Below are 10,917 nucleotides of genomic sequence, written 5' to 3'. Positions count from 1 at the left end.
GACAGTTGTAGAATGTGGTGGTGAAAAGACAGTTGTAGAATGTGGTGGTGAAAGGACAGTTATAGAATGTGGTGGTGAAAGGACAGTTGTAGAATGTGGTGCTGAAAGGACAGTTGTAGAATGTGGTGCTGAAAGGACAGTTGTAGAATGTGGTGGTGAAAGGACAGTTGTAGAATGTGGTGGTGAAAGGACAGTTCTAGAATGTGGTGGTGAAAGGACAGTTCTAGAATGTGGTGGTGAAAGGACAGTTCTAGAATGTGGTGCTGAAAGGACAGTTCTAGAATGTTGAAAGGACAGTTGTAGAATGTGGTGGTGAAAGGACAGTTGTAGAATGTGGTGGTGAAAGGACAGTTCTAGAATGTGGTGGTGAAAGGACAGTTCTAGAATGTGGTGGTGAAAGGACAGTTCTAGAATGTGGTGCTGAAAGTACAGTTCTAGAATGTTGAAAGGACAGTTGTAGAATGTGGTGGTGAAAGGACAGTTGTAGAATGTGGTCCTGAAAGGACAGTTGTAGAATGTGGTGGTGAAAGGACAGTTGTAGAATGTGGTGTTGAAAGGACAGTTGTAGAATGTGGTGCTGAAAGGACAGTTGTAGAATGTGGTGGTGAAAGGACAGTTGTAGAATGTGGTGTTGAAAGGACAGTTGTAGAATGTGGTGGTGAAAGGACAGTTGTAGAATGTGGTGGTGAAAGGACAGTTGTAGAATGTGGTGGTGAAAGGACAGTTGTAGAATGTGGTGGTGAAAGGACAGTTGTAGAATGTGGTGGTGAAAGGACAGTTGTAGAATGTGGTGGTGAAAGGACAGTTGTAGAATGTGGTGCTGAAAGGACAGTTGTAGAATGTGGTGGTGAAAGGACAGTTGTAGAATGTGGTGGTGAAAGGACAGTTGTAGAATGTGGTGGTGAAAGGACAGTTGTAGAATGTGGTGGTGAAAGGACAGTTCTAGAATTTGGTGGTGAAAGGACAGTTGTAGAATGTGGTGGTGAAAGGACAGTTGTAGAATGTGGTGGTGAAAGGACAGTTGTAGAATGTGGTGGTGAAAGGACAGTTCTAGAATGTGGTGGTGAAAGGACAGTTCTAGAATGTTGAAAGGACGGCTCTAGAATGTGGTGGTGAAAGGACAGTTGTAGAATGTGGTGGTGAAAGGACAGTTGTAGAATGTTGAAAGGACAGTTCTAGAATGTGGTGCTGAAAGGACAGTTGTAGAATGTGGTGGTGAAAGGACAGTTGTAGAATGTTGAAAGGACAGTTGTAGAATGTGGTGGTGAAAGGACAGTTGTAGAATGTGGTGGTGAAAGGACAGTTGTAGAATGTGGTGCTGAAAGGACAGTTGTAGAATGTGGTTTTTGAAAGGACAGTTGTAGAATGTGGTGGTGAAAGGACAGTTGTAGAATGTTGAAAGGACAGTTGTAGAATGTGGTGGTGAAAGGACAGTTGTAGAATGTGGTGTTGAAAGGACAGTTCTAGAATGTGGTGGTGAAAGGACAGTTGTAGAATGTGGTGGTGAAAGGACAGTTGTAGAATGTGGTGGTGAAAGGACAGTTATAGAATGTGGTGGTGAAAGGACAGTTGTAGAATGTGGTGCTGAAAGGACAGTTGTAGAATGTGGTGCTGAAAGGACAGTTGTAGAATGTGGTGCTGAAAGGACAGTTGTAGAATGTGGTGGTGAAAGGACAGTTGTAGAATGTGGTGGTGAAAGGACAGTTGTAGAATGTGGTGGTGAAAGGACAGTTGTAGAATGTGGTGGTGAATGGACAGTTGTAGAATGTGGTGGTGAAAGGACAGTTGTAGAATGTGGTGGTGAAAGGACAGTTCTAGAATGTGGTGATGAAAGGACAGTTCTAGAATGTGGTGGTGAAAGGACAGTTCTAGAATGTGGTGCTGAAAGGACAGTTGTAGAATGTTGAAAGGACAGTTGTAGAATGTGGTGGTGAAAGGACAGTTGTAGAATGTGGTCCTGAAAGGACAGTTGTAGAATGTGGTGGTGAAAGGACAGTTGTAGAATGTGGTGTTGAAAGGACAGTTGTAGAATGTGGTGCTGAAAGGACAGTTGTAGAATGTGGTGGTGAAAGGACAGTTGTAGAATGTGGTGTTGAAAGGACAGTTGTAGAATGTGGTGGTGAAAGGACAGTTGTAGAATGTGGTGGTGAAAGGACAGTTGTAGAATGTGGTGGTGAAAGGACAGTTGTAGAATGTGGTGGTGAAAGGACAGTTGTAGAATGTGGTGGTGAAAGGACAGTTGTAGAATGTGGTGGTGAAAGGACAGTTCTAGAATGTGGTGGTGAAAGGACAGTTGTAGAATGTGGTGGTGAAAGGACAGTTGTAGAATGTGGTGGTGAAAGGACAGTTGTAGAATGTGGTGCTGAAAGGACAGTTCTAGAATGTTGAAAGGACGGCTCTAGAATGTGGTGGTGAAAGGACAGTTGTAGAATGTGGTGCTGAAAGGACAGTTGTAGAATGTGGTGGTGAAAGGACAGTTGTAGAATGTGGTGGTGAAAGGACAGTTGTAGAATGTTGAAAGGACAGTTGTAGAATGTGGTGGTGAAAGGACAGTTGTAGAATGTGGTGTTGAAAGGACAGTTCTAGAATGTGGTGGTGAAAGGACAGTTGTAGAATGTGGTGGTGAAAGGACAGTTGTAGAATGTGGTGGTGAAAGGACAGTTATAGAATGTGGTGGTGAAAGGACAGTTGTAGAATGTGGTGCTGAAAGGACAGTTGTAGAATGTGGTGCTGAAAGGACAGTTGTAGAATGTGGTGGTGAAAGGACAGTTGTAGAATGTGGTGGTGAAAGGACAGTTCTAGAATGTGGTGGTGAAAGGACAGTTCTAGAATGTGGTGGTGAAAGGACAGTTCTAGAATGTGGTGCTGAAAGGACAGTTCTAGAATGTTGAAAGGACAGTTGTAGAATGTGGTGGTGAAAGGACAGTTGTAGAATGTGGTGGTGAAAGGACAGTTCTAGAATGTGGTGGTGAAAGGACAGTTCTAGAATGTGGTGGTGAAAGGACAGTTCTAGAATGTGGTGCTGAAAGTACAGTTCTAGAATGTTGAAAGGACAGTTGTAGAATGTGGTGGTGAAAGGACAGTTGTAGAATGTGGTCCTGAAAGGACAGTTGTAGAATGTGGTGGTGAAAGGACAGTTGTAGAATGTGGTGTTGAAAGGACAGTTGTAGAATGTGGTGCTGAAAGGACAGTTGTAGAATGTGGTGGTGAAAGGACAGTTGTAGAATGTGGTGTTGAAAGGACAGTTGTAGAATGTGGTGGTGAAAGGACAGTTGTAGAATGTGGTGGTGAAAGGACAGTTGTAGAATGTGGTGGTGAAAGGACAGTTGTAGAATGTGGTGGTGAAAGGACAGTTGTAGAATGTGGTGGTGAAAGGACAGTTGTAGAATGTGGTGGTGAAAGGACAGTTGTAGAATGTGGTGCTGAAAGGACAGTTGTAGAATGTGGTGGTGAAAGGACAGTTGTAGAATGTGGTGGTGAAAGGACAGTTGTAGAATGTGGTGGTGAAAGGACAGTTGTAGAATGTGGTGGTGAAAGGACAGTTCTAGAATTTGGTGGTGAAAGGACAGTTGTAGAATGTGGTGGTGAAAGGACAGTTGTAGAATGTGGTGGTGAAAGGACAGTTCTAGAATGTGGTGGTGAAAGGACAGTTCTAGAATGTTGAAAGGACGGCTCTAGAATGTGGTGGTGAAAGGACAGTTGTAGAATGTGGTGGTGAAAGGACAGTTGTAGAATGTTGAAAGGACAGTTCTAGAATGTGGTGCTGAAAGGACAGTTGTAGAATGTGGTGGTGAAAGGACAGTTGTAGAATGTTGAAAGGACAGTTGTAGAATGTGGTGGTGAAAGGACAGTTGTAGAATGTGGTGGTGAAAGGACAGTTGTAGAATGTGGTGCTGAAAGGACAGTTGTAGAATGTGGTTTTTGAAAGGACAGTTGTAGAATGTGGTGGTGAAAGGACAGTTGTAGAATGTTGAAAGGACAGTTGTAGAATGTGGTGGTGAAAGGACAGTTGTAGAATGTGGTGTTGAAAGGACAGTTCTAGAATGTGGTGGTGAAAGGACAGTTGTAGAATGTGGTGGTGAAAGGACAGTTGTAGAATGTGGTGGTGAAAGGACAGTTATAGAATGTGGTGGTGAAAGGACAGTTGTAGAATGTGGTGCTGAAAGGACAGTTGTAGAATGTGGTGCTGAAAGGACAGTTGTAGAATGTGGTGCTGAAAGGACAGTTGTAGAATGTGGTGGTGAAAGGACAGTTGTAGAATGTGGTGGTGAAAGGACAGTTGTAGAATGTGGTGGTGAAAGGACAGTTGTAGAATGTGGTGGTGAATGGACAGTTGTAGAATGTGGTGGTGAAAGGACAGTTGTAGAATGTGGTGGTGAAAGGACAGTTCTAGAATGTGGTGATGAAAGGACAGTTCTAGAATGTGGTGGTGAAAGGACAGTTCTAGAATGTGGTGCTGAAAGGACAGTTGTAGAATGTTGAAAGGACAGTTGTAGAATGTGGTGGTGAAAGGACAGTTGTAGAATGTGGTCCTGAAAGGACAGTTGTAGAATGTGGTGGTGAAAGGACAGTTGTAGAATGTGGTGTTGAAAGGACAGTTGTAGAATGTGGTGCTGAAAGGACAGTTGTAGAATGTGGTGGTGAAAGGACAGTTGTAGAATGTGGTGTTGAAAGGACAGTTGTAGAATGTGGTGGTGAAAGGACAGTTGTAGAATGTGGTGGTGAAAGGACAGTTGTAGAATGTGGTGGTGAAAGGACAGTTGTAGAATGTGGTGGTGAAAGGACAGTTGTAGAATGTGGTGGTGAAAGGACAGTTGTAGAATGTGGTGGTGAAAGGACAGTTGTAGAATGTGGTGCTGAAAGGACAGTTGTAGAATGTGGTGGTGAAAGGACAGTTGTAGAATGTGGTGGTGAAAGGACAGTTCTAGAATGTGGTGGTGAAAGGACAGTTGTAGAATGTGGTGGTGAAAGGACAGTTGTAGAATGTGGTGGTGAAAGGACAGTTCTAGAATGTGGTGGTGAAAGGACAGTTCTAGAATGTTGAAAGGACGGCTCTAGAATGTGGTGGTGAAAGGACAGTTGTAGAATGTGGTGGTGAAAGGACAGTTGTAGAATGTTGAAAGGACAGTTCTAGAATGTGGTGCTGAAAGGACAGTTGTAGAATGTGGTGGTGAAAGGACAGTTGTAGAATGTTGAAAGGACAGTTGTAGAATGTGGTGGTGAAAGGACAGTTGTAGAATGTGGTGGTGAAAGGACAGTTGTAGAATGTGGTGCTGAAAGGACAGTTGTAGAATGTGGTTTTTGAAAGGACAGTTGTAGAATGTGGTGGTGAAAGGACAGTTGTAGAATGTTGAAAGGACAGTTGTAGAATGTGGTGGTGAAAGGACAGTTGTAGAATGTGGTGGTGAAAGGACAGTTATAGAATGTGGTGGTGAAAGGACAGTTGTAGAATGTGGTGCTGAAAGGACAGTTGTAGAATGTGGTGCTGAAAGGACAGTTGTAGAATGTGGTGGTGAAAGGACAGTTGTAGAATGTGGTGGTGAAAGGACAGTTGTAGAATGTGGTGGTGAAAGGACAGTTGTAGAATGTGGTGGTGAAAGGACAGTTGTAGAATGTGGTGGTGAAAGGACAGTTGTAGAATGTGGTGGTGAATGGACAGTTGTAGAATGTGGTGGTGAAAGGACAGTTGTAGAATGTGGTGGTGAAAGGACAGTTCTAGAATGTGGTGATGAAAGGACAGTTCTAGAATGTGGTGGTGAAAGGACAGTTCTAGAATGTGGTGCTGAAAGGACAGTTGTAGAATGTTGAAAGGACAGTTGTAGAATGTGGTGGTGAAAGGACAGTTGTAGAATGTGGTCCTGAAAGGACAGTTGTAGAATGTGGTGGTGAAAGGACAGTTGTAGAATGTGGTGTTGAAAGGACAGTTGTAGAATGTGGTGCTGAAAGGACAGTTGTAGAATGTGGTGGTGAAAGGACAGTTGTAGAATGTGGTGTTGAAAGGACAGTTGTAGAATGTGGTGGTGAAAGGACAGTTGTAGAATGTGGTGGTGAAAGGACAGTTGTAGAATGTGGTGGTGAAAGGACAGTTGTAGAATGTGGTGGTGAAAGGACAGTTGTAGAATGTGGTGGTGAAAGGACAGTTGTAGAATGTGGTGGTGAAAGGACAGTTGTAGAATGTGGTGCTGAAAGGACAGTTGTAGAATGTGGTGCTGAAAGGACAGTTGTAGAATGTGGTGGTGAAAGGACAGTTGTAGAATGTGGTGGTGAAAGGACAGTTGTAGAATGTGGTGGTGAAAGGACAGTTGTAGAATGTGGTGGTGAAAGGACAGTTGTAGAATGTTGAAAGGACAGTTCTAGAATGTGGTGCTGAAAGGACAGTTGTAGAATGTGGTGGTGAAAGGACAGTTGTAGAATGTTGAAAGGACAGTTGTAGAATGTGGTGGTGAAAGGACAGTTGTAGAATGTGGTGGTGAAAGGACAGTTGTAGAATGTTGAAAGGACAGTTCTAGAATGTGGTGCTGAAAGGACAGTTGTAGAATGTGGTTGTGAAAGGACAGTTGTAGAATGTTGAAAGGACAGTTGTAGAATGTGGTGGTGAAAGGACAGTTGTAGAATGTGGTGGTGAAAGGACAGTTGTAGAATGTGGTGCTGAAAGGACAGTTGTAGAATGTGGTTTTTGAAAGGACAGTTGTAGAATGTGGTGGTGAAAGGACAGTTCTAGAATGTGGTGCTGAAAGGACAGTTCTAGAATGTTGAAAGGACGGCTCTAGAATGTGGTGGTGAAAGGACAGTTGTAGAATGTGGTGCTGAAAGGACAGTTGTAGAATGTGGTGGTGAAAGGACAGTTGTAGAATGTGGTGGTGAAAGGACAGTTCTAGAATGTGGTGCTGAAAGGACAGTTCTAGAATGTTGAAAGGACAGTTGTAGAATGTGGTGGTGAAAGGACAGTTGTAGAATGTGGTGCTGAAAGGACAGTTGTAGAATGTGGTGGTGAAAGGACAGTTGTAGAATGTGGTGGTGAAAGGACAGTTGTAGAATGTGGTGGTGAAAGGACAGTTGTAGAATGTGGTGGTGAAAGGACAGTTGTAGAATGTGGTGGTGAAAGGACAGTTCTAGAATGTGGTGGTGAAAGGACAGTTCTAGAATGTGGTGCTGAAAGGACAGTTCTAGAATGTTGAAAGGACAGTTGTAGAATGTGGTGGTGAAAGGACAGTTGTAGAATGTGGTGTTGAAAGGACAGTTCTAGAATGTGGTGGTGAAAGGACAGTTGTAGAATGTGGTGCTGAAAGGACAGTTCTAGAATGTGATGCTGAAAGGTACGTTTATCAGAACATGAAAAGAGATATCAAAGTCTCTCCTTTTTGCATCTCAAATACTCAATGTGTACGTTCACATGCACAGTAATAATTTCATATTAAACTGATCATGGCAGTAGGGAGATTATGAGATAAGCAGAGTAAGATGTTTACATGACTATCTTAATCGGTGTAAGGTGACAATCAAAGTAAACATACGCAGATTAAAGCATCTGGTTTTCTTAGCGATCTTTCTAATTATTAGGACATTTGGCCTGTACTTCTTAATAATCGGTGTTCCAGCGGAGGATTTGATCTGCACATGTGCAAGCACCAGCCGAGAGCCTCCCTCTTTAGCACCAGCCGAGAGCCTCCCTCTTTAGCACCAGCCGAGAGCCTCCGTCTTTAGCACCAGCCGAGCCTCCCTCTTTAGCACCAGCCGAAAGCCTGCCTCTTTAGCACCAGCCGAGAGCCTCCCTCTTTAGCACCAGCCGAGAGCCTCCCTCTTTAGCACCAGCCGAGAGCCTCCCTCTTTAGCACCAGCCGAGAGCCTCCGTCTTTAGCGCGAGTGAAGTGTGTTTGGAACTTAATGTATGAGTCATAGAAGTAAGTAGTTTTCACATACAAACTTTATATAATGTCTGAACTCAGAATCAAGAATGCTTCTCAAGAATAACATGGATGCTGTGGTAGAATGTTTATTTTTATTGACGATTTTCAGTAGCCTATCAGAGCCATGTGTCCATTATTATGGAAATCGTTCTTCTTCCAAAGCTTGTAAACATTTTAAACTAGCTTTTATACGAATCTATCCACAATAATCATATTATTTTGTGCATGGAACCGTGCTCATTGAAGACCTGGGTTGTAGTATCTCAAATTGCACCCTAATCCCTACATATGGGCCTTCGTCAAAAGTAGTTCACTATGAATGGAATATGGCTCCATTTGGGTGACACCCTAAAGCTCTTCAAAGGGTACTTGAGTTTGTCTCGATCTTAGCAGAGCTGTCACCTTTGCTCCTGCTATAGTTTTTTACAGAAGTCCCTTGTGATTGCTTACCCTCCAATCATTTGTCACTTTGCTATTTGCCACGGCCCCCAAAATTACAGTCTGTCACCAATTTTCTCGCCTCGACTTGCCCCCTTGTTTTTTCCCCCTTCACAATCACATATCAATTATCACCTCCCCTACGTCTTTAACCACTCTTCTTCTTCCCTCTCTCCCGTTGCAGCCAGCCGAGTTCAGAGTGCAGCTGTTCTCTACATTTATATATATATATATCTATATTTATATCATCGAAAAACTCTGAGAAACGGACGACGATCTTTCCGTTTTCTCTCGTTTTTTCCCCCCCAAATGGCACCCTATTCCCTATATAGTTAGCAGGTAGCCTAGTGGTTAGAGCGTTGGGACAGTAACCGAAAGGTCGCTAGGTTGAATCTCCGAGCTGACAAGGTAACAAATATGGCGTTCTGACTCAGAGTAAGGCAGTTAACCCACTGTTCCCAGGCCGTCATTGTAAATAAGAATGTGTTCTTAACTGACTTGCCTCGTTAAATAAAGATTAAATATAGTTTGCTACCTTTGACCAGAGCCCATAGGGGCACTATACAGTCGTGGCCAAAAGTTTGGAGAATGACACAAATATACATTTTCACAAAGTCTGCTGCCTCAGTGTCTTGCGATATTTTTGTCAGATGTTACTATGGAATACTGAAGTATAATTACAAGCATTTCATAAGTGTCAAAGGCTTTTATTGACAATTACATAAAGTTGATGCAAAGAGTCAATATATGCAGTGTTGACCCTTCTTTTTCAAGACCTCTGCAATCCGCCCTGGCATGCTGTCCAATTAACTTCTGGGCCACATCCTGACTGATGGCAGCCCATTCTTGCATAATCAATGCTTGGAGTTTGTCAGAATTTGTGGGTTTCTGTTTGTCCACCTGCCTATTGAGGGTTGAACACAAGTTCTAAATGGGATTAAGGTCTGGGGAGTTTCCTGGCCATGGACCCAAAATATTGATGTTTTGTTCCCCGAGCCACTTAGTTATCACTTTTGCCTTATGGCAAGGTGCTCCATCATGCCGGAAAAGGCATTGTTCATCACCAAACTGTTCCTGGATGGTTGGGAGAAGTTGCTCTCGGAGGATGTGTTGGTACCATTCTTTATTCATGGCTGTGTTCTTAGGAAAAATTGTGAGTGAGCCCACTCCCTTGGCGGAGAAGCAACCCCACATGAAGGGGCTCAGGATGCTTTACTGTTGGCATGACACAGGACTGATGGTAGCGCTCACCTTGTCTTCTCCGGAAAAGCTTTTTTCCGGATGCCCCAAACAATCGGAAAGGTGAATCATCAGAGAAAATGACTTTATCCCAGTCTTCAACAGTCCAATCTCTGTACCTTTTGCAGAATATCAGTCTGTCCCTGATGTTTTTCCTGGAGAGAAGTGGCTTTTTTGCTGCCATTCTTGACACCAGGTCATCCTCCAGAAGTCTACACCTGCCTGCTGCCATTCCTGAGCTCTGTACTGGTGGTGCCCCGATCCTGCAGCTGAATCAACTTTAGGAGACGGTCCTAGTGCTTGCTGGACTTTCTTGGGCGCCCTGAAGCCTTCTTCACAACAATTGAACCGCTCTCCTTGAAGTTCTTGATGATCCAATAAATGGTTGATTTAGGTGCAATCTTACTGGCAGCAATATTCTTGCCTGTGAAGCCCTTTTTGTGCAAAGCAATGATGACGGCACGTGTTTCCTTGCAGGTAACCATGGTTGGCAGAGGAAGAACAATGATTCCCAAGCACCACCCTCCTTTTGAAGCTTCCAGTCTGTTATTCAAACTCAATCAGCATGACAGAGTGATCTCTAGCCTTGTCCTTGTCAACAATCACACCTGTGTTAATGAGAGAATCACTGACATTATGTCAGCTGGTCCTTTTGTGGCAGGGTTGAAATGCAGTGGAAATGTTTTTTTGAGATTCAGTTAATATGCATGGCAAAGAGGAACTTTGCAATTCATCTTATCACTCTTCATAACATTCTGGAGTATATACAAATTGCCATCTTACAAACTGAGGCAGCAGACTTTGTGAAAAATAATATTTGTGTCATTCTCAAAACTTTTGGCCACGACTGTATAGGGAATAGGGTGCCATTTGGAACTGCGTATGTGTCATTGTTATTCAGTTTCACAGAGTAGACAGACATACCGCAGCAGGATGCTGTTACCATGACTGTTGTGATATTTCAACCCTGTGTTTCTCTCCGACTGCAGATCACAATAGAGGCCCACATAATATCACGCTACAGTAACTCTGCCTCCGGGGATGGTTGTAACAATTCTACAGAAAGTGTACTGGCGTGTGGAAAACTAAAATTGATAAGACTCTTATGCAATACAAGAGTGGCAACTGCTTATGACAATGGGTACAAGGATCTGCACATGAATGTGTCCTACTGGGATTTCAATGGCATGACAAAATACACGTTATGCGTCAATGGTTCGGCACAAGCAAAGAAGAAGAGCTGAAGTCATAGTTGGTAGTCTGAAATCGGCACAAGCAAAGAAGAAGAGCTGAAGTCATAGTTGGTAGTCTGAAATCGGCACAAGCAAAGAAG

This window comes from Oncorhynchus mykiss, chromosome 18, assembly GCF_057628025.1.
Source record: "Oncorhynchus mykiss isolate SJ-2025 chromosome 18, ASM5762802v1, whole genome shotgun sequence".
Classification (NCBI taxonomy): Eukaryota; Metazoa; Chordata; class Actinopteri; order Salmoniformes; family Salmonidae; genus Oncorhynchus; species Oncorhynchus mykiss.
Note: the sequence above shows the minus strand (reverse complement) of the source record.